The sequence below is a fragment of the Sycon ciliatum genome, chromosome 10 (genome assembly GCF_964019385.1).
Source record: "Sycon ciliatum chromosome 10, ocSycCili1.1, whole genome shotgun sequence".
In the NCBI taxonomy this organism is placed as follows: Eukaryota; Metazoa; Porifera; class Calcarea; order Leucosolenida; family Sycettidae; genus Sycon; species Sycon ciliatum.
Window position 1 is genome coordinate 13,465,335 of NC_088652.1, and position 23,350 is coordinate 13,488,684.

At 47.1% G+C, this 23,350-nt stretch overlaps 1 long non-coding RNA gene across 1 annotated transcript; it reads right to left on the bottom strand.

Annotated features, from left to right (window-relative positions):
• Window positions 1-75: 75 nt before the first annotated feature.
• On the bottom strand, window positions 76-22,469 carry LOC135826327 (uncharacterized). Its single transcript, XR_010555256.1, has 5 exons — window positions 22,235-22,469; window positions 21,940-22,032; window positions 13,854-13,939; window positions 11,423-11,467; window positions 76-165 (listed from the first exon to the last, which is right to left on the bottom strand). It is a non-coding gene; the product is annotated as an uncharacterized LOC135826327 (long non-coding RNA).
• Window positions 22,470-23,350: the final 881 nt, after the last annotated feature.

The window sequence follows — 23,350 nt, forward strand, 5'->3', positions numbered from 1 at the left end:
GGAGGGCAACGGACTTGTTTGAATTTCCAATCTTGCAGGTAGTGAACACTTTTTGTCTGGGACAAAAAGGAGCTCCGGTCGTCGACACATACGGAAAATCCAGAGCCATTATGTTGTACTCCGGTCGAATAAACACCCTAAATTTTAGCGCTCCTTCAGCAAAATCTGAAGAGATAAGCAAGGAGTAAGAAGGCAAAAACAAACACACACACATACACACAAACACACACATGCACACACATGCACTCGAAAAACGAACAAACGCTCAACACCCTCCACCCTAAACGACTAGTTTTCGTTTTCAAATAAATATCTATATTTACGGATGGCCCCTGACATGGGTATTATCAAGAGTATATATTATAAGTTCCCAAGAGTGTGCAACTCCTGATACCCTTTCGATGGGGGTCGCCGACAGCGAAAACTCACATCACGTGGTATGGTGTCGCAGTTGTACATTTCCAGCCCATTTTCAGCGAGCAGCGGAGTAATAAAAAAACTACTCTTTTGAGAGAAACTCACTGCGTGTATGCAAATCCTCAGCATGATCATGGCAGATATTCGGATTGCGGGCACGCTATCCTTCATTTGTACGCAATACGAAACGTACCTGAGACATGTGATGTGAGTTTTCGCCGTCGGAGACCCCATATGCAGAGTTCCACACTCTGGGGGGCTATATACTCTTGGTATTACTCAATCTGCGCACAGAACTATTTTGTCCTTTATGGACTCATCAGCGCAGCACAGAGGAAATGAGGCCGAACCTGACAGCAATGAAAAATAAATTTTCCAAAGCCAGATTTAAACCAGGCCAGAACATACCTTGCCAGAGTGCTTTAACTGACAAGTCAGTGAGCTCTGCATAACGCAAACATCAAAGGCACTACCCGACACGAGAGTGCTCAACTGCTGCAAGAGCAGGAGCGAAACACTCAATCTGCGAACAGAACTGGTTCGTCCTTTGTGGACTCATCAGCGCAGCACAGAGAAAATGAGGCCGAACCTGATCAAAATGAAAAATGATTTTTCCAAAAGCCAGATTTAAACCAGGCCCGAACGTACCTTGCCAGAGTGCTCAAACTGACAAGTCAGTGAGCTCTAGTCTTGCTTGGTATTTTATCTCTTAATTTCCTAGATCCTATATACTGTATAAGCAGAAATATGCGTCTGGAATTTGATTTCGTCTTTTTCGTCCAAGGAGATTTTGGACTGAATTGAATGTAGGACGAATGTCGATTTGTCCACCTTTTCAATACACTCTTATGATCCATGGACGAAGTTTTCAACCAGACGAACTCCCCTTCTTTGGAGTTAGACGAAAATATTGACCGACGAACTTTTCTGCCTGTACAGTATAGGATTCTGGTCATATTTTTCAACTCAAAATGGGTGTGGCACGAGACTAGGGACAAGTATGTGACCAATTCTTCCGTGTTAGGTCTTAGTCGATATGGAGAGTTGAATAAGATACTTGGTCCGCGTCAGCGATATTGTCGCTTATCTTTCAGCTTTGTTTATATGTCGCCAATGCTTACTTGGCAGTCCATTTCATCCCAATTTTGGTTAGCAAGTTAGTTTGCTAGTACCTGAAAGGTCTAGCTAGAGTTCGAGTGGATTTCGAGAGCGACAGGTGGGTGATTCTGATTGATACAGCGCCGCATCAAAATAGATTGTCTGGTTACGCTGTGCAGGCAAGAGCACCGCAAGCCACAAGAAAGTAATAGGCTACTCGGAATCAGCTCCATTTTGCTGAACGGCCGAGATCGCTCACCTCAGGGATCGCTCATCAAGCTCAGATTGCAGCTCCCTTACCTCCAGCTCCTCGCTCGGAGTACCCAGCGCGTCGTGGAGATTTGCAAGTACATGTACTGCACGCATCGTCGTCTTTCTAAATAAAATCTTGCAAAGAACGGCGTCTGATTTGAACCACACAGGCTGTCGTGCTGCCCAGGCGAAGTCCTATAGAGAAGGCGACCGTCATGATCGACTTCTCTTTAGAAAATAGCCAGGCAGCGGAGAGGAAGAGAGATGAGCTTGCAAAAGCAAGAGGGTCGATCCCGAGCAAAATTATTTGTCGCCAGCGCCGAGAGCAGCGACGAGGAGGACCGAACAAAGTAGGAACCCTTCCTTGGACAATAAATTCCTCGCAGGTAGTTGTTATTCTATACCTTACCGTCCATCGTACCAAGTTTTATCACTTCAGCTGCACGCGTTCATGTCCAAAGTCTAAGTTCAAATTGTCGAAAGATAAGCGACAATATTGCTGACGCGGACCAAGTAATTTTTTCAAATACTAACATCTAAAGTTCATCTCCTTGCGCAATATTACTAAGGCCTGTGCCCTATTTTTTCGAATCCTATATACTGTAAATGACCCAGCGGTACCACTGGTCATTCAGCATACTGGGCATCGACATGTCACGTGCCTTTGACACGATCAGGTGAGGACAGTTGATGGACGTGGTTCAGCGATTCTTGGAAGAAGACGAGGTACGCTTGATCCGTTACCTGATCTCAGATACGAATTTGGCAGTCAGACTGGGCACGGAAACATCAAGCTCTTTCTCCACTAACATTGGTACCCCGCAAGGCGACTCCTTGTCGCCAATTCTATTCGTGATCTACCTGGAAGCTGCCCTGCAGGATGTGCGACAGCGAATGGCTGCACCTGTGGCCCGGCATCTTCCGTACGATGTGGAGTACGCCGATGATGTGGACTTCATCAGTATCTCTAGTGATTGGCTTCGGATGCTAGAGCCACAAGTTGCCACCATCTTGGGTACATGGTCCCTTACCGTCAACCAGACCAAGACAGAATTCACAGCCATCCAGCGAGAGGCCGATCGTGCTGATGAGCCATGGCGTATGGTCAAGAAACTCGGCTCTCTCCTTGGTGATGCAGAGGATGTCACCCGCAGAAAGCAGCTTGCGGCGATAGCGTTTAAGTCCCTCTGCCAGTTATGGAAGAGAAGAGACCAAGTGAGTCTGGGGGTGAGCGTCCGGCTGTATAACTGCTTCGTGTTACCTGTCTTGCTTTACAACTGCTCCACATGGGGCATCACTCGACAGACAATTGAAGCGCTGGAATCGTATCATCGGCGGCAACTTCGGCATATCTTGGGTATCAGGTGGCCCAACCGACTGTCGAACGATTTGGTTTACGAGCGCTGCAGTGCTGCTCCACTTGGCAACATTCTGGTGAATGCAAGATGGCGGTTGTTTGGCCACATCCTGCGATCAGATGAGCACACACCGGCTAGGGAGGCCATGAGTGGATTCTTTGGCTGCTCCGTGCCGGGATACCGTGGGCGGCCGCGGATCACGCTACCAGTCCTGCTGAATCAAGACGCGGAGCGAGTCGGCTGCCGTCTGAGGACTCCAAGGGACTTGCAGCTGATGGCTCAGCGAGCACTGGACCGCCGTGAATGGAAATATCTGTGCAACGCAGTTACAGATGCGTACAAGGCAGAGTACTGGTGAAGGAAGTTGGCACTGCAATGGTTTGAGCTACATTCTTTGTTGTTGGTACTCTGATTATCCGTATTCACATGGCCTTTGCCATTCATTCAGTATATTAATGTCATCAATAATGATATTCTTGTTTGTATTAGTTTATGTGACACCATTTTCTATTTTTCTTTGCCTGCCTGCCTGCTGGCGGCCTTTTTTCGCATGGTTCGGTGCAAGCGAATTTGGGCGAGCCCATTGACGCGGGAGCACAAATAATAATAATAATATACTGTAAATATACCGTATTTCCGCGCATGGCGTTATATCCGAATACAGGTCTGCTCTCGATATAACAACTCTCACTTGTACATAAACCTCGCCAGTACATAAAAAAATCAAATCCCGCGCCGAAACAGCATCACTCCCATACAAATTTTGTTCTACACAATATAATCCTACATAACATAAACCTCGACATAACACACGCTACGGCGGTCCCCGACGTGCGAACTCTCGATACAACATAAATTCACGTGCACGGTACGATCAAGCGGTAGCTAGTTTAGTCCTACATAACGTAAACCTCGGCATAACGCACCCTACGGCGCAGTCCCCGACGTGTGCACTCTCGATACAACGTAGATTCACGTGCGCGGTACAATCAAGCTGTAGCCGTAGCTAGCCAGTTTAGTCTTATTGTGCATATATTCTGCGGCATTGATGGTATCTGATGTCGATGGTGGCACAGTGTGTATATGTTTGCACGGTTGAACCCGCCTTGTAATACCCTTCATTTTGAGGTGCATCTTGTATTTTACACACGGTTTTCTACATAACATAACTCTCGATATAACATACTTTTTGCGTGGTCCCAGAGATTACGTTATATGGAGAGTAGACCTGTATAAGGCCACCCTCACTTATAAAGTCATGGCGTTAGAAGTGAACAAAATTCAATGTGGAGAAAGTAGCGTCTGGCGTTAAAGGTAAGTTCAATTCTTTCAGTGAACCTACAGCAGCGGTGATTCTCCCTGCATGTACATATCCCCACTGTCACATGCCATACCGCCACCACACCTTCACACAAGGTTGTATGCCACCTTGTACACAATAGGTTCACAATTTGAAATTTTCAGGGAAAATTGAAAGTACATGGATCCTCGACATGAAAGTGCAATGGCACCATACGAGTACTCGAAGTTCATACTCTGCCGTTTTTTGCATGTACGCGTCTCTCACTTTTAGCGCCATGGCGTTAAAACCGAGGCTATTGTCTCCAAACATTCGGTCCAAAACAGCCATGTTTCACCTATAACGCCATGGCTTTATATGCGCGGAAATACGGTACGAATTTTCGACAGCTATTTAATTTCGGCTATATTCGGCACCGACCCAAAACGCCTAAATTAATCCTTTACCGGTCTACCATAAGCGAATCGATACTATAGTATCGGTACGTTTGGCCCTCATTTTTTGGGGTAGCTGAGGTCCAAAGCTTTCTGACAATGTACAAAACAACCATGCTTTCCATACAAATTTTTGCTGTATCGATCGACTGAAGTTTGTTGAAATTGGAAAAGACGACCATCCGCCATGCGTGCATTTCGAGAATGCGACTGCATCTATTGGGGCCGTGTTTGACAAGCGTTTTGAGAGCAGTAACATCACCAGTCCAGGCTGGATCTCCCGGGAGGTTTTGCAGTGTAGTGTGTTGAGAAAAAGAGCTCCGTTGAGTCCTGCTAGTTCAAAAATATATCGTCCACGAGTGAAGAAACAAAATTCTCCAAACAGAGAGGAAGCCTTCTTGCTGCCGACACGGCGACAGCGACTGTCACAAGGACTCGTCAGGTGCGATCAGCTGATTCGCCTGGCCGTGAGAAGCACGGCATGCGTAAGCTCGCGCCTGAGTACTCATCTGAGCGAGAGTGAATACAGTATACTAGTATAGGATTTGAGATTTTACTGGACCTTGTTTTATCCTTAAAGGGGAAGTATACCCTAAAATCAAATTTTCACCAGTTGTAGTCTTCGGGGTGCTGAGTCGAATGGAACGAAACGGCGTTTTTAGTGACTTTTTCCATACAAATCCCTATCTAGTAGGGCGCAGTCACCTAGTTTCGGTGGAAGTGCGCGAGTTCGATTGGGAATAAAGGAGGAAGGGCGTATCAGCTTCCTCAGACCAAGACTATTCGACTCAGCACCTTGAAGAATACAACTGGTGAAAATTTGATTTGAGGGTATACTTTCCCTTTAAACTGGTAGTTTCACGACGGCATGTGCGATTCTATGAAAACCATTATGCCGTTATTATGGTTCATGAATGCCTCATGATGACCAATAACAACGGCATACAGGTCATATATATACAAGACTTTACGGTGTACCGAATACTCGAAATCGTTACAAGTTAACGAATCGATTATTCAAAAAGTTTCGATTACTCGATTATGCAAACACTGTAAAAGCCATATATATAACGAAGTGCTAACTCTAACGAGTTAACGAGGAGAAATCTGTCGTTAAAATAGAAATCGTTGTACAGAAATCGATACATATACTGTCCTATTGAGCGTTGAGAATGAGTGAGAATCGCTACCTTTGGTACACGTAGGGGGTCGTCGCAAAAGTTTTCTGTCGTCCCTGAAACGAACATCGTTCATTTGGTACTCAGACCCCCTCCCCTCCCCTCCCTCTGAAACGAACACAGCTTGCTATGATGGACGACGAAAATCGAATGCATGTACATGTCATATGTACAGTGTCGGTCGACTTGCGATTTTGGCTCACACCCTCCCCCCCCCCCCCCCCCAATGAATCATGTTCGTTTCAGGGACGACAAAAAAACTTTTGCGACGACCCCTAAACTAGTCAATTTTGGGAAATCGTTATTATATGCGCCTCGTTAGAATAATGGCTTTTACAGTACAGTCAGACCTCGCTTACCCGGTCCTCGTTTATCCGGATCCCTCGCCATCCGGAAGAAAATTGCTGGTTACCGATTTACATCATATGCCATGATTACATACAGTATGTGTGTTCGATTATCCGGTTCCCTCGCCTACCCGGATATTTTTGTGGAAAACGGATGTGTGCGGCTAAGCGAGGTCTGACTGTACATGATTAGACACGTGTGATTGTAGATAGACCGATGTGCGAGAAAAAATTCTCTTCCCCACAGGGTCATTTTTAAAATTCTCAATTTGATTGCATTTTTCAGCTTCTAGTACGTCTTTTATCTGTGGAAAAAATGATCGAAAAATAACCGATAACCGATCGACAAAGATTTAGGTTATTCGGTAGTACAAAAAGTGTAATCGTTTCACCCCAAGTGTCATACATATAGGTTCAGAGGGACTGTGCTAAAAAAACGGTGCAATGATATTGCTCAAGCCGAGAAAAAGGTATAATAACAAGCTAAAAACTCGAAGTGATAGTGCACCAATTATGATTTTTTATTTATGTTTTACTCGGACTGCGAAATACACGCTTGCGGAGGACGCGAAACATAGATTAAAAAAACCGGTGTGACCTTACAAATAAAAATAAATCCAGTAAATTATCGTGTCCGTTCCCGAACGGAACTCACGACGGACGCTAAAACCCAGTAAACCATGCAGCGCCTAACGGTTGGGGTGATTGGATAAGTTTCACAACCACTGCAGGGATGAATTTATCCTGTATCGCATCGCAGTTTGCGATGCAAAGTCAATCTACTGCTACTCAAAAGTCACCGTGACTCGCAGAAAACTGCGATACATACAGACTATCCATGCCTAGCCTGTGCTGTCAAGTAACATGCAGTGTATGTGGTGCAGGCACTCTCAATCTGCATGCACATGCACGATTCAGTCGGTTTTTTTGCAAAAGGGCTTTCAGGCATCACTCTCAAGAAGGACAATGTGGTAAACACCCAACCTTCAAAGAAAAATGCTAATCACAATTGTGTAGCAACACAATTGTGATTTTGTATGGCAGAAACTGCTATGCAAAAATATGACAACAAATTCATCCCTGCACTGGCACAAGTGGCGAGAAACCCCATTAGCCGCATCCATGTACCCCGTGTGCCTGGCCACAAGTTCCCAGTTGACTGTGGGTAGCAGCACGGCTGGAAAAACTGCTCCCAGGCAGGACTTGAACCAGGTACCTCTCGTATCTCGATCGCTTCTCGATCATGGTCTTTGACCAACCCACTGTGTCTGCCTGGTGCACCCTTTTAACCCATTCAGCACTACTGGGCCTTGCCTATGGTACTCTGCACATAAATGCTAAAAATAGGGCCAATAGCAAGTTCTAAAACTCCAAGGTTCTGGCAACTGGGGTCCTCAAATATGTTGGTAATGTTTACCAAGACCATGGCTGTGTTTACATGAGGCGTTCAACCCGGGTCAGATTTCAACCCGCCATGTACACAAAATGAATGGCGCGTTTACATGACGCATTGCGCTTGACCCAGGTTGATTTCAACGCGGGCGAGAAAATCGTACAAACGTACTTCTGTGCGTATCTCGCGCCAGGTTTGAATAGCAATGCACACGCAAATTTCGCGCAAAAGTATTCACGTGACCAAACAGGACTCTAGGGTTTACCGGGTGTTAGCTGCCGTAGTGAGTTCCCTTCGGGAACGGAGGCAATTTCGCGCGAAAGTATTCACTTGACCACACAGGACTCTAGAAGTGGACTTTTGGTGGTATATCAGTACTTCCTCCATATACAAAAACTTCGTGACTTTTTTTGAACGGTGTTTTTGAGCAAGAACCTGCTCAACGAACGGTGCCAAAGGCTGTCATCGGCAACCCTCGTCCATGTCGAGGTTAGTTTGGTTGATCCCGAACAGATTCTTCACGGACGCCATGCGTGTGAGGACGTTGCCGACAGAAACTCAAGAGTCAAATGCAACAAAAACTAACACTTACTCGAAACTGACACAGTGACGAAAGTGTAGCTCGTGGCCGGAACACGGAGTCGAGTCACGCGGCACTCGCTGCCCTGAAAGTGGCCAGGCTCGTACATGCGGTGCGCGGCCCCATAGATCTACGCAGCGTGAGAACATAGATTTGTTGTGCTCGCACGGCAAGATGAAACATTTCAGTCGTCGTGCAACCAGCGCAGACTCAGGATCAGAATGTCGATGGCCTGGCTTTCTTCGCCTCTCTCCAGTCAGACGTCTCTTTTGTCGCCAAAGGGAATCGCAGGGACCTCCTCGAAGCCATTGTAGAATGCTTGGGAGGTTTATCCTGGCGAGAAAATGCGAAGCGTGTGGATGTGCTTGTACGACTCGTTTCACGGCATAATGGAGGGCGCGGGTTGGAACGACTGAATATAGTCAACACCGATTCGTACACAGCTCTAGAGATGAAGAGGACGTAGCCAAAGTCCAGCATCGGATCATCACTAAAGGTGACAAGAATCTGAACGAAATGCAAGCGGAAGCAGCGACTGTTGGCGATGCAGAGTCAGCGTCGTAAGGTGACAATGACATGAGCGACAAAGACTCTGAAAAACTCAATCTCTCTCGTCTGAGTTGCTTTTTTCTTTGTGTATAGCTTGTAAACAGGTTAGACAATGCCACGAGTGTTATTCCGAGTCAAACGGAACAATTCCAGAGCTGTGCGCAGCTTTCAAAAAAAGTCACGAAGTTTTTGTATACGGAGCAAGTATTAATTTTGACCCAGGTCAACTGTCTTCATGTAAACGCTCACTTATTTTGTCTATCGTACAACCCGGGCTGAACTCGACCCGGGCTGAACTCGACCCGGGCTGAACTCGACCCGGGCTGAACTCGACCCGGGCTGAACTCGACCCGGGCTGAACTCGACCCGGGCTGAACTCGACCCGGGCTGAACTCGACCCGGGCTGAACTCGACCCGGGCTGAACTCGACCCGGGCTGAACTCGACCCGGGCTGAACTCGACCCGGGCTGAACTCGACCCGGGCTGAACTCGACCCGGGCTGAACTCGACCCGGGCTGAACTCGACCCGGGCTGAACTCGACCCGGGCTGAACTCGACCCGGGCTGAACTCGACCCGGGCTGAACTCGACCCGGGCTGAACTCGACCCGGGCTGAACTCGACCCGGGCTGAACTCGACCCGGGTTGAAATTTCTCATGTAAACACGGCCTAAAGTGCTTTTACAGTTCACACACCAGACAGTGCCAGAAATCACTATAATCTATCCTATGACGTCTATAGACGTCATTCGGAACCTGCACACACACACACACACACACACACACACACACACCTCCAGATTTGCTTCAACCTTGGGAAGACTTGGGCTTTAGCTTATCGTTTTCCTTGTTCCAGGAGCTTTCCAGGAAGCCAACGAACATGAAATTGGGAGAATGGACGCCACAGCTATGGACTTACAAGGGTGGTGTGCTTTTCAGTACAAATGACCCGCTTAAAGGGGAAGTTAAGCCTGAAATCTAATTTTCACCAGTTGTAGTCTTCGGGGTGCTGAGTCGAATGATCTTGGTCCGAGGAAGCTGAGAAGCTCCCTTCCCCCTTTATTCCCAATCGAACCCGCACACTTCCACCGAAACTGGGTGACTACGCCCTACTAGATGGGGATTTGTATGCAAAATGTCACTAAAAGCACCACTTCGTTCTTATAAAATAAAAGCACGGTTGACCGCGACTGGCCCATATGTTGTAGTCTTTTGGACGCTGAGTCGACTGGTTTTGGTCCGAAAATGCTGCGATGAAGCGTTCCTCCTTTATTCCCAATCGAACATGGTTGAACAAGCGGTCACATGCTCCTGCGTGCCCAAGTCACCTGGTCACCGCGCCAGCAAGTGACAACTTTCACACCAAGGTTCGACTCGAGTGACAGGAGTGCACCCAAAAAAGGTCAAACAGGCTGTAAGTTGTACCCTGCAGGCGCTAGGCTAGGTACGGTGACCAGATGACTGGTGTACGCAGGAGCACGTGACCGCTTGTTCAACCATGTTCGATTGGGAATAAAGGAGAAACGCTGCATCGCAGCCTTTTCTTACCAAAACCAGTCGACTCAGCATCCAGAAGACTACAACATTTGGGCCAATCGCGGTCATCCGTGCTTTTATAAGAACAAAATGGCGCTTTTAGTGACATTTTGCATGCAAATCCCCATCTAGTAGGGCGCAGTCACCTAGTTTCGGTGGAAGCGCGCGAGTTCGATGGGGAATAAAGGAGGAAGGGACCGTCTCAACTTCCTTGGACCAAGACCATTCGACTCGGCACCCGAAGACTACAACTGGTGAAAATTTGATTTCAGGCTTAACTTCCCCTTTAAGCGGGATTCACACGACAGGCACTTGCACGTTTTACAGCGAGTGATTCACGAGAAAAGTGACTGTGTGGATTCACACGGCTGCAATCAACAACAGGCACGTTTGCATCTTTGAATGATTCACCCAACAGTTGCCATGAGTATTTCAAATTTTCAAAACACGCATACAATAATCATCAATTCGGATGGTGAGCCAATCATTTTTTTACCACAATAAATATCATGGTGAAAAGAGCCGCGTAAAAAATCAAGTCGTGTTTCGCGCTTTTTCGTGTAAATGTACTCGTGCACGCCACAATTATCGTGAAAGTGTAAATGCACTCGTGCACGCCACAATTATCGTGAAAGTGGGCCCTCAGCTCGCTTGCACTCTTCAGCCACTTTTCTCGTTCACAGGTAAAATACCATAGTAACGTTCCGGTGCACGTGGATTTGCCTGTCGTGTGAATCGCCTATTACGCTGGTCCTTGGAGTCGTGGCAGCAGTACTAGCACCCTGCAGCAGTCAAAGGGCTAAACTTGAGTTCACTTCTGACTTCGACGCTAACTACAGATGCCCTGAAATGCAGACCCTTCATTTACAACAAATGGTGAACAAACACGTGAACTTTTTGGTCGCTAATTCGTCAAGCTTGATCAGATTTGAAGTTTAGAGTCGCAATGTATTTTAAAGTTCAGAGGATGAGCATAACTCACTTTCAAGTTCAGGTGCCATTCTCATTGTCGACTCTGACGTTAAACCTGTAAGTACAAACGAAAACCAAAATGGAAGATTCTCATCAGTTCGAGAGAATGAAAAGGGAAGAAGGTCTGGATACTGTCTGTACCTTAAGGGTCGCAGGTCGACCACCGTATCCGAAGGGCTTATTTCCGGTTTTGATTCTTTTGAAGTTTTCACCCTACCATGCACTGCTAGCCGCTCCCTGCTACTAACACATCAACAAATCACATAAACTCTCCTCATTGGAGGGTGAAACGTCCATATCCTGGAAAAAGGCAAGAACTGGCGAAAAAAGCGTACAGTGCAAGTCGTTTTAGGAAGTTACCGACAATTCTCGGTTATGAGTCAAATACTGGTTGTAAGTCGACCCCAACTTTTCTCCTTCAACTTTTAGTTGTGAATGGTCGACTTATAACCAGTAATTGAATGGTTTAGTGAGATCTTCGGATGGCTGGCTCGGCGGCCTTGTGTTGCCAAGCATTATTTATTATTATTATTATTATAATCTTTATTCTCACGATGGCGTAGCCAATAAGAGAGAGACAGTACTACGTGTTATCAATCAGATTGGGTGCAATAACCGGGAGAAACGGTGGTTAGCAGCAGCCGTGGTTTGGGTGCTTCGTCTAAGTAAAAACGAAGAACGAAGTATATCCATTGTGAAGGCAGGTAGGCGATAGAGCTTGATTAAAATACTATACCTAGGCTGGGCTGCAGCAGGGGTTGGAGCATGTGCAAATTGATAATACTATGATCGGGGTAACTTCTCTTTTGAATGCATTTATTTCTCGGAAGGAGTAACAGTGCGGTGGCAGGTGGTTGTACTGAGTGCATGCGGAGTACAAGGGTGAACGTTGAAGGCGGGTGGAGTGGGTGGTGGGGAGGGCAAAGACTCGATGACGCCTCAATTCTCGGCTTGGTGGCTCGGTGATGTAGCCTGAGGTCGCAAGCTGGATCTGTGGCGGGGATCGTTTGACAGCGATGGCGTGTGCAAAGAGCAGCTGCTTGAGCTTCCGGCGGGATGAGAGGGTTGGCCAAGTGACGTGGTGGAGTAATGAACTGTGGTGGCAAGGACTGAAGAGGGGGGAGTTGGAGGCAGAGTTTTGCTGACCGCCGTTGGAGACGTTCGAGGGCATCTTGTTGCTAAACATTCATAGCTGACATAGATCTTTTTCCCTAAAAACTTGTTTGCGAGGCAACCACCAAAAATCAGGATTAGTGACATGTCACTTCTTACTACTATTTTTCTACCACCTGGTTCTTCCAGATCCCAGACCACAAAATTGCAGACCATTTTCAAGAGCCCAAATAGTCACACTTTACAATCACCAACCCTATGGACACTGAAAGAAACTCGGATGGTGAGCCAAATAAATTATGGTGAAACGGAGAAAGACAAAATGTTACGAGTTATGACTAACTGTCCACCAACGTAACCAGATCTTGTACAGTCAGCGAGTGCGACAATTTTTTTGTTTTGTTTTTGTTGGTGGACTGAAAGAAACCCTATGTTCAGAGCTTATTTTCCCAATGCCAAACTTTATTGTAATGTGGCAGCCCAGTCCGGGGACATTTTCGCCAACAGGCCAGAATGACTGCACGCCCCCATACAGCTACGGAACGATATAAATGCTCCGTACATATGAGAGCGCAGAGAACTTCGCCTTCCAGCTCTTGACTTCCAATAAGCACATTGCGCATTGCCAAATGAAACGAATGCTGATCCGTCACCTGGGTTCGAGGATTCGTCAGAGTCCCTGCGGAGAGCTCGTTTTCACGAATGGAAGCTTCTTCATTCGTGACACGCTCCGAATCCGTCAGATACACATGTATTGGTCCAGGTACACATGTTTTACCAGGTACACCTTTTTCCCTTGATTCCATGATCCATGCAAGTGTGTGTAAATGCCCGTACGGCCGTATCCGTAGTCGCCATGCACATTTGCATGACGACTTGCGAAACCTGAATCTATTTTCAACGAAACGATTACGGGCCGAATCAAACTTTCGTTTCGCATTCGATTCGTAGCAAATGCGAAAGGTCCCTATAGTTAGGACTTTAGGAACTATTGGTTTTGAGAAAAAGACCCCTTTTGGCTGTCCGTAGGGATAGTCGCAAAATTGATGTTGTCTCTGAAATGAACATCATTCATTTTGGGGAAGGGGGTCCGAGTCAAAAGTGCAAGTCAATCGATACTGTACATATACATGTACATGCACACGATTTTCGTCGTCCAGCATAGCAAGCTGTGTCCAGCATAGCAAGCATAGCAAGCATAGCAAGCTGAGTTCATTTCAGAGGGAGGGGAGGGGTCCCAGTACGAAATGAACCAAGTTCATTTCAACAAAAAAGAAAGCTTTTGGCATTACCCATTACCCAACAGCAGCCAAAGGGTTGACACATACCTTGAGCCGTGCATTCACGTGCCGTCAGCACTACTGTGATTAACAGTATGGTGAAGTACCGGTGGTCCATTTTAGATAACAATGATCTGGAACGGGAAATACAAGAACGAAACATGGCCCCTTTAGAAGGCAATAAAAAATATGCGCTATGGGCTGCGTGCTAGACAAGTTCACATACTGTTTGACAACAGCGAACGATAGCTGGTAGTGCATGGATGCATGCCTACAATACAGTCAACGTTGCGTCTAACGACACTCGGCGGGGCATCAAAAAAGCGTCCTTATTCGCGAAGTGTCGTTATACCCGAAGTCTCAATATACATGTATGTATTACAGTGGGATGGGACTTTGCTCTGGGCATGGAAATTCTGTCGTATTCGGGAATTTTCGTTATATCCGCAGCCGTTATTGGCGAAGTTGACTGTACTCCTGCATCCACATCCACCAGTTTGGGGAGTCGCAGGGGAAAGTGCCGGAAGATAACAGCAGCTGCCACCACCAGGACCCAAAACCTTCAACTGACTAAAATAACTAACACGACATGCATTGACAAAGCACAGTGGGCGTTATTTCGAGTGGACGTACATTTTCAGAATTATAGGTGCTCAATATTTCGTTGTTATGAGGGGAAAAGGCCAGGTTAGGAACAGAAGCAGTTTCCTATTGGATTATGTGTGTTAGCATTTGTTCAGTTTATTGAAATTAAAGGTATGAAGCAGATGCACCGAAAGTACAGAAAAGTCCGCTGCAAACGCCCACCCCATTTGTGCAAGACCTGCTGGCCTCTACGCACTGACCCCCTGCACAGTTACCGCTATCGTACGAAAGTGCATCTCACATTGTAGCCCGAAGAGCGCTTTGGTCCGGTAAGCTATGTCCAATTTCCTGGTTTCAAAATCTCCTTGTGCACTTGCTGCAATCTAGCTCGAAGTGATGATTATGATGTTGGGGTTTTTTGGCAAATCCAAACGGCAATTTCTTCCGAATAACAACGTAGCTAAGAACATAGCATTGCGGGAACTAAACACACACTTCTGACTGTGTTTCAACTTTCAAACCATCATTTCCAAATCACGTAATGCGCAAAGGCTTTTCTCGAGCACTTCAGAGTTTTCAACAAGTTAGCAGCGACTTTGTAGCGCTAACTTCTGTGACATCCTCCCAGTTCTCCTTGCAACTGCAATACTGCAATAGGTCAAGTCGTTGAGTGACGCTTCGTCAGGACAATCCTATATTCGATGAATCACCGTTGCGTTCATCGTGGCACTGCAGAGACGTCATGATTTGAAAACCAGATACTGTATAGCAGGAAATTTTCGGATGGAAATATTTTCGGACAAAGCCGAATTTTGACCTTTCGTACGCATTTTATTTTCGTACAGTGGGGCATTATAAATGCACGTGTTTGCATGCGGTACGCAAGTATAGTGTACATAACTTCACAGGAACAAATTTTAGTACGGAATTTATTTTAGTACAAAAGAGAACGTGTACAAAATAGTTCGAAAATAAATTCCGTCCGAAAATTTCCTGATATACAGTAGATTCTTGAATCATTCAACGGCATTACCACATGGACAACGGCATTACCACATGGACAGCGGCATTACCACATGGACAGCGGCATTACCACATGGACAGCGGCATTACCACATGGACAACGGCATTACCACATGGACAACGGCATTACCACATGGACAGCGGCATTACCACATGGACAGCGGCATTACCATATGGACAGCGGCATTACCACATGGACAGCGGCATTACCACATGGACAGCGGCATTACCACATGGACAGCGGCATTACCACATGGACAGCGGCATTACCACATGGACAGCGGCATTACCACATGGACAGCGGCATTACCACATGGACAGCGGCATTACCACATGGACAGCGGCATTACCACATGGACAGCGGCATTACCACATGGACAGCGGCATTACCACATGGACAGCGGCATTACCACATGGACAGCGGCATTACCACATGGACAGCGGCATTACCACATGGACAGCGGCATTACCACATGGACAGCGGCATTACCACATGGACAGCGGCATGACCACATGGACAGCGGCATGACCACATGGACAGCGGCATGACCACATGGACAGCGGCATTACCACATGGACAGCGGCATTACCACATGGACAGCGGCATTACCACATGGACAGCGGCATTACCACATGGACAGCGGCATTACCACATGGACAGCGGCATTACCACATGGACAGCGGCATTACCACATGGACAGCGGCATTACCACATGGACAGCGGCATTACCACATGGACAGCGGCATTACCACATGGACAGCGGCATTACCACATGGACAGCGGCATTACCACATGGACAGCGGCATTACCACATGGACAGCGGCATTACCACATGGACAGCGGCATTACCACATGGACAGCGGCATTACCACATGGACAGCGGCATTACCACATGGACAGCGGCATTACCACATGGACAGCGGCATTACCACATGGACAGCGGCATTACCACATGGACAGCGGCATTACCACATGGACAGCGGCATTACCACATGGACAGCGGCATTACCACATGGACAGCGGCATTACCACATGGACAGCGGCATTACCACATGGACAGCGGCATTACCACATGGACAGCGGCATTACCACATGGACAGCGGCATTACCACATGGACAGCGGCATTACCACATGGACAGCGGCATTACCACATGGACAGCGGCATTACCACATGGACAGCGGCATTACCACATGGACAGCGGCATTACCACATGGACAGCGGCATTACCACATGGACAGCGGCATTACCACATGGACAGCGGCATTACCACATGGACAGCGGCATGACCACATGGACAGCGGCATGACCACATGGACAGCGGCATGACCACATGGACAGCGGCATGACCACATGGACAGCGGCATTACCACATGGACAGCGGCATTACCACATGGACAGCGGCATTACCACATGGACAGCGGCATTACCACATGGACAGCGGCATTACCACATGGACAGCGGCATTACCACATGGACAGCGGCATTACCACATGGACAGCGGCATTACCACATGGACAGCGGCATTACCACATGGACAGCGGCATTACCACATGGACAGCGGCATTACCACATGGACAGCGGCATTACCACATGGACAGCGGCATTACCACATGGACAGCGGCATTACCACATGGACAGCGGCATTACCACATGGACAGCGGCATTACCACATGGACAGCGGCATTACCACATGGACAGCGGCATTACCACATGGACAGCGGCATTACCACATGGACAGCGGCATTACCACATGGACAGCGGCATTACCACATGGACAGCGGCATTACCACATGGACAGCGGCATTACCACATGGACAGCGGCATTACCACATGGACAGCGGCATTACCACATGGACAGCGGCATTACCACATGGACAGCGGCATTACCACATGGACAGCGGCATTACCACATGGACAGCGGCATTACCACATGGACAGCGGCATTACCACATGGACAGCGGCATTACCACATGGACAGCGGCATTACCACATGGACAGCGGCATTACCACATGGACAGCGGCATTACCACATGGACAGCGGCATTACCACATGGACAGCGGCATTACCACATGGACAGCGGCATTACCACATGGACAGCGGCATTACCACATGGACAGCGGCATTACCACATGGACAGCGGCATTACCACATGGACAGCGGCATTACCACATGGACAGCGGCATTACCACATGGACAGCGGCATTACCACATGGACAGCGGCATTACCACATGGACAGCGGCATTACCACATGGACAACGGCATTACCACATGGACAGCGGCATTACCACATGGACAGCGGCATTACCACATGGACAGCGGCATTACCACATGGACAGCGGCATTACCACATGGACAGCGACATTACCACATGGACAACGGCATTACCACATGGACAACGGCATTACCACACGGACAACGGCATTACCACATGGACAACGAACTGATACAAAGACGACTCACTTATCGAATGGAAGAAAATATCGACAGAAGTTTTTTCTTTGAAGCAAAATAATGACAATCGTTTTAGCAGAGCCTCCTGTAGCATGATCGATTGGGCGAATCCAGAGCAAGTGCGCTCTGAGTGAGCGTGATCATTTTGGCCAAATCCGACCGAATCCGGAGTAGGTGCACTTGGAGTGGAATCCGACCACACCGGCCCCCACACCGGGCTGGAGTGGAAATGGACTTTGGTGTTTTTTACAGCTTTCACAGAATCTTTGTGTGATATGCGTACATTTTGCGTACTACGCCCTTGTTTTGTTCAGTTGGGCCAGCGTTGTTTGGACCACACCGCCTGCTCGCACTCAATCCAGATTCACCAATTGATGACACCCCTGATAAGACATAGGCAATTTGTAGGCATTACAGTCGTTCTCGTACGCGTTCAACCTTCATGACGGTTTGGTACAACTGTATTAACCTGAAAAAGATGATAATAGTATGGACCCGCTGGGATGGGCGTTCGCCGCGAAGTGGGCGTTTGCAGCGGACTTTACGGTACCGAAAATAAAAGTACGCCGAAAATTTGTGAAATTACAGTACACGGGGGCTGCGGTATCCCGGGTACAGGGTGTGTGTATGTGTGTACATCTGGTACACATTTGCAGGCGTACACATTTTGTCACTTAGGCTGTGTTTACATGAGAAATTTCAACCCGGGTCGAGTTCAGCCCGGGTTGAAAGTCTGTACGATAGACAAAATAGGTGAGCGCTTACATGAAGACAGTTGACCCGGGTCAAATACTGATATGCCGCCAAAAGTCCACTCCTAGAGTCCTGTATGGTCACGTGAATCCGTTCGCGCGAAATTAAAAATGATTTGCATATGTGCAGTGGTGTTCAAACCTGGCGTGAGATACGCACAGAAGTACGTTTGTACGATTTTCTTGACCCGGGTTGGTTTCAACCCTCCCCTTGGGGGGAGGGTTGAAATCAACCCGGGGCAAAATTTCAACCCGGGTCAAGCGCAATGCATCATGTAAACGTACCATTCACTTTGTGCACATGGCGGGTTGAAATCTGACCCGGGTCGAACTCAACCCGGGTTGAAACGCCTCATGTAAACACAGCCTATGGTGTTTGTTGTAGGAACTCTCCAGTTATGCCATACACATCATATAGTCCGTTTGCCACCCCAAATTCTTCTATATAAGGGGTTCTGTACCCGCTTTGGGCATTTTGCCATCCCAATTGGCTCATATTATGGTGGATTGACGTTATCGCATACTAGTAACCTCTATACACACGGGCGCAGTGGTTATGTGTAGACATTTAGGACGCTGCTGGCCATGACCCCAGTCACTACACTCCATTCCAATAAACACAGCAGTAAATTAAAGCGAACTCGATGCCATATAAGGATGTCCCGTTACGGTTACCTCTGATTCTTTATAGGGTAAAATGAATATTCTAAATCGTAACGAATCGAATATTGTTTCTAAACAAATCCGATATTAAATACTGTAAAACATGTAATTTAAGGTGCATTAAAATTCCGGTGCCAGGGACCTGCCAGGTTTCAGGTGTAATTTAGAATTAGGCGACCAGCGTTCCCTTCACATACAGTGCATACTCTAGTGCCTTTAGGTGTAATTTAAACTTAGGTGCCTGGTCTCTCTAGCGAAATCACCGAAATTAAAGTTGCACCGAAAATTACATGTTTTACAGTATTATAAGAAGGAAAGAGGACCAAAGGAGCAACAAGTCACGCTATCATAATCCATTAACATCACCAGTTACTTTACAATCAGCCCATGCGATAACATTGCAAGACGCTGATCAACGGTACTGACGTTCTACAACTCTACCTAACTCTTTTCTTCTTATAAATTAATGCTTGGCTCTCCGCCCGAGTCTAAATATTGAATGTTCTATACCAAAAAACCCTAAAGAGTTTGGCTAGTCCCCGGTCGTTGTAGACTTAGGACATGTTCGATTGGTAAGGATCGGGATTGGGATCCAGATCTCAGATCCGTCGGATCCTTCAGAGTCAACTGAACACTTTAATTTGGACCTTGTCTGTTGCCATGTGGACGAAGTAATATAATGGCGCTCACAAGTCACCCAAAAGTGTGAAAGTCGTACTCATTGTGTGTGTCGTACAAAAAGTCAACAAGCTCTATCTCCATCCAAGTGTGTGTACCACAATGTGTACACAAATGATGTTTACCCACCATACCGTATATTCTCTATCATAAGCACAGGTCTCCATTACTAGCACAGTCTCTAATACTAGCACACTGTGAGCACCTTTCGAAACATTATAAGCACAGTCTCTATTATTAGCACGGTCTTGGTGGAAATCAATGCGGCATGCATGATATCTAGCATGTATTTCTTCTTGCTCTGTATGGATGCAGTGGTTGAAAAAATATAAGCACGGTCTCCAATATAAGCGCGGTCTCCTATATAAGCACGGGGTAGAGGGGTGTTGAAAAAATATAAGCATGGCGCTTATAATAGAGAATATACGGTATACGCAGCTGCTCTGAGTCAACAAGAGTTTCGGACATCAAGTTGAGCGCCATCCTAGGGCATCTTTCACCTCCACGCGTCCATTCCCGTACAAACTGAATGTGACCTGGGCTTCACATGTTCACCAGCGATTCAAAACTTTCTCGCACGTGATCCCAGAAAATGAACATTGGTCTCACTTAGGGTACCCTGTAAAAAGGCCTTAGGCCTGTGGGGATTGCCCTATTCAAAATTTTACTAATAATAATAACCCTGCAAAGCTCTATACCCTGGTAAAATTTCTGACTGCCTTTTCTTTTGACTTTTTCCAGCCTCAGATGTGGCAAAGAAGAATTGTGCAGATCACACAATGAACAGTGCAGTACGTGCAGTCGGTTTCGGTATGTCTACCCTTATATTATGTGAGCAGGTGTAAGTAAGCTCCCAAGAGTGTGCGACTGTGCGTAAGTATGAGGTCTTCGATGGCAAAAACACACATCACGTGCTCCAAGAACGTTCCGCACCACGTGCAACGAAGGCCAGCCTGCTCGCTGAGTAGGTTTCTCTCAGGAGTGCTATATTTACCACTTCACACAGCTCAGGAGTGCTATATTTACCACTTCACACAGCTCAGGAGTGCTATATTTACCCCTTCACACAGCTCAGGAGTGCTATATTTACCACTTCACACAGCTCAGGAGTGCTATATTTACCACTTCACACAGCTCAGGAGTGCTATATTTACCACTTTACACAGCTCAGGAGTGCTATATTTACCACTTCACACAGCTCAGGAGTGCTATATTTACGACTTCACACAGCTCAGGAGTGCTATATTTACCACTTCACACAGCTCAGGAGTGCTATATTTACGACTTCACACAGCTCAGGAGTGCTATATTTACGACTTCACACAGCTCAGGAGTGCTATATTTACCACTTCACACAGCTCAGGAGTGCTATATTTACCACTTCACACAGCTAGATACAAACGGCCTGGGAAGGTACAACGTGAGCACTACAGGCCCGCCTTCAGGCACTGGGATTTACAGCTCGACTCGACTCGACTCTACTGAGCGAAGAGGACCCATATCTTGATCTGGTGAGCTGCATCATGGGGATTTTTGCAGTCAGATACTGTAAATCAACAAATTTTGGCCGGTGAGAAACTTTGGCCGATCTCCAAATGAAACTTTTGGCCGTGATCAAACTTTGGCCGATTGGGGTTCAATCTTGCATCATTTGACTCTATGACAAACTTTGGCCTGCGATTTACTTTGGCCAGTGGGCACCAAGCAGCGAAATCAGCGAAATTAGTTGATTTACAGTATTCTATTTTCAAGTGTGAATTGTAACAATGAAAGCAAGAGCAAATAAAACGACAATAAGTACGCTAACAATTTAAGTGCAAATCAAATAGGACAAAAGAGAAGAATGCACGAAAGCCAGCCATTGTTGGGGTGTTGCAGCTACTGGCAAAATGCCCAGTGATTCCCACACGGCATGGAGCACTCGAACCCCACGCACCCCAAACTGTACGAAACTACATTTTTACAGATAAGACTTACTTGTGCTGAGCACTTTTCACTTTCTGCGCGCTTCGTGTGGAGGTTGTGCACAGAATCAGTGCAAGGATGTCCCAGAGCTAGGTACACTGCCACCTGCAACCAGCCGGGGAGAAGAACACGCCGAATGGGTGCACGTAAGTACAAGTAAAACAAAGTAAGACGCGTGAACTAACAGCACGCCTTGCCTGTCTGCACTACAGAACTACTAGACAGTCTACAGCGCAAGACTGCCCATGACGAAAACAATGAAGAGTTTCACATGGGTGACAACAAAGAACCTTGTACATCGACTTACCGGCGGACTTGGACTTCGTGACCTTCAGCGTTTCGAAATTTCTGACCGCGCGCCGGCACAGTGTAGTTGAAGAAGTTGGAAGAGGTAAAGTTTTGAGAAAATATCAGCGTTCCCAGTTAGGGAAGAAGTTCGGTTGAAAAGTAGAGGAGTTTTGCAAGGGGATGAAAATTGTTAGGTTTACTGGTAAGGGTAGGTAGGAAGAAGTGAAGATTGGGACACCGGACAGGAGGAACTACAGGCCTGCAGGGCAGTTCTCCAACTTCTGCTACAAAAAGCAGAAAACGATGAGTACGGATGGTGGTAGCTTTTACGGGTACGGTACGGGTCAACTTATCATCGTTTTGTCGCGCCCAAGCAGAAAGTGCAAAGGCGCACATGTTGTATCTCCGCCTTTGATGATGCTTCCACCACAACACAGTTGTGTGGTTTATCAGCCTTGGTGCCCTGTTGTACTGCATACAACTTTACCAGGGAAGCAAGATGTGTATGATATGCCTGTCGAACTATGAGTACGGGTAGGTTGTGGACCGGTGCAGAGTACAGAGAGAGTACATGTCCAGTGTGGAACTGGAAGAGTACACAACGTGGCAAAAGCAAAAAAGCGTTGTGTTGACACACCACGACATTTTGCTATGCCTGTGGCTGTGGTTACAGTGGCCATGTACGTACTTGTACATGTACATGTACATATGTTGGCACTTGACCTTATATTGCACTGCCTTGACCGTCTGTGTACACCTCATATCAAATGTTGCTCTTGCTCATATCCGTATACACCCCTGTCCTTATAGTCCGTCCATATATGGATCATTTAGCACTACAATAATTATTATGGGCACAAGTTGTCATTTTCGCGGTCTGGAGAGCCATACAACTGCGTAGAGTCTACCGTGTGGAGTCCTCTTGAGCTTGCCTTGGGCCGTGACCATTCGTTCGGATCCAAATCCGGATGCATGGGATCCACTCGATTTGGGATGAATCCAGAACAACTTTGTTCGGATCCGAACAACTCAGGCTGCCTCGCCGGGCTGCGGAAAAGGGTTGATCTTGAACGGATTTTTTTCAGGTTTTCCCAAAACAAGACGTTTGTTCGCATAGCAGGGCCAGGGCCAGGGG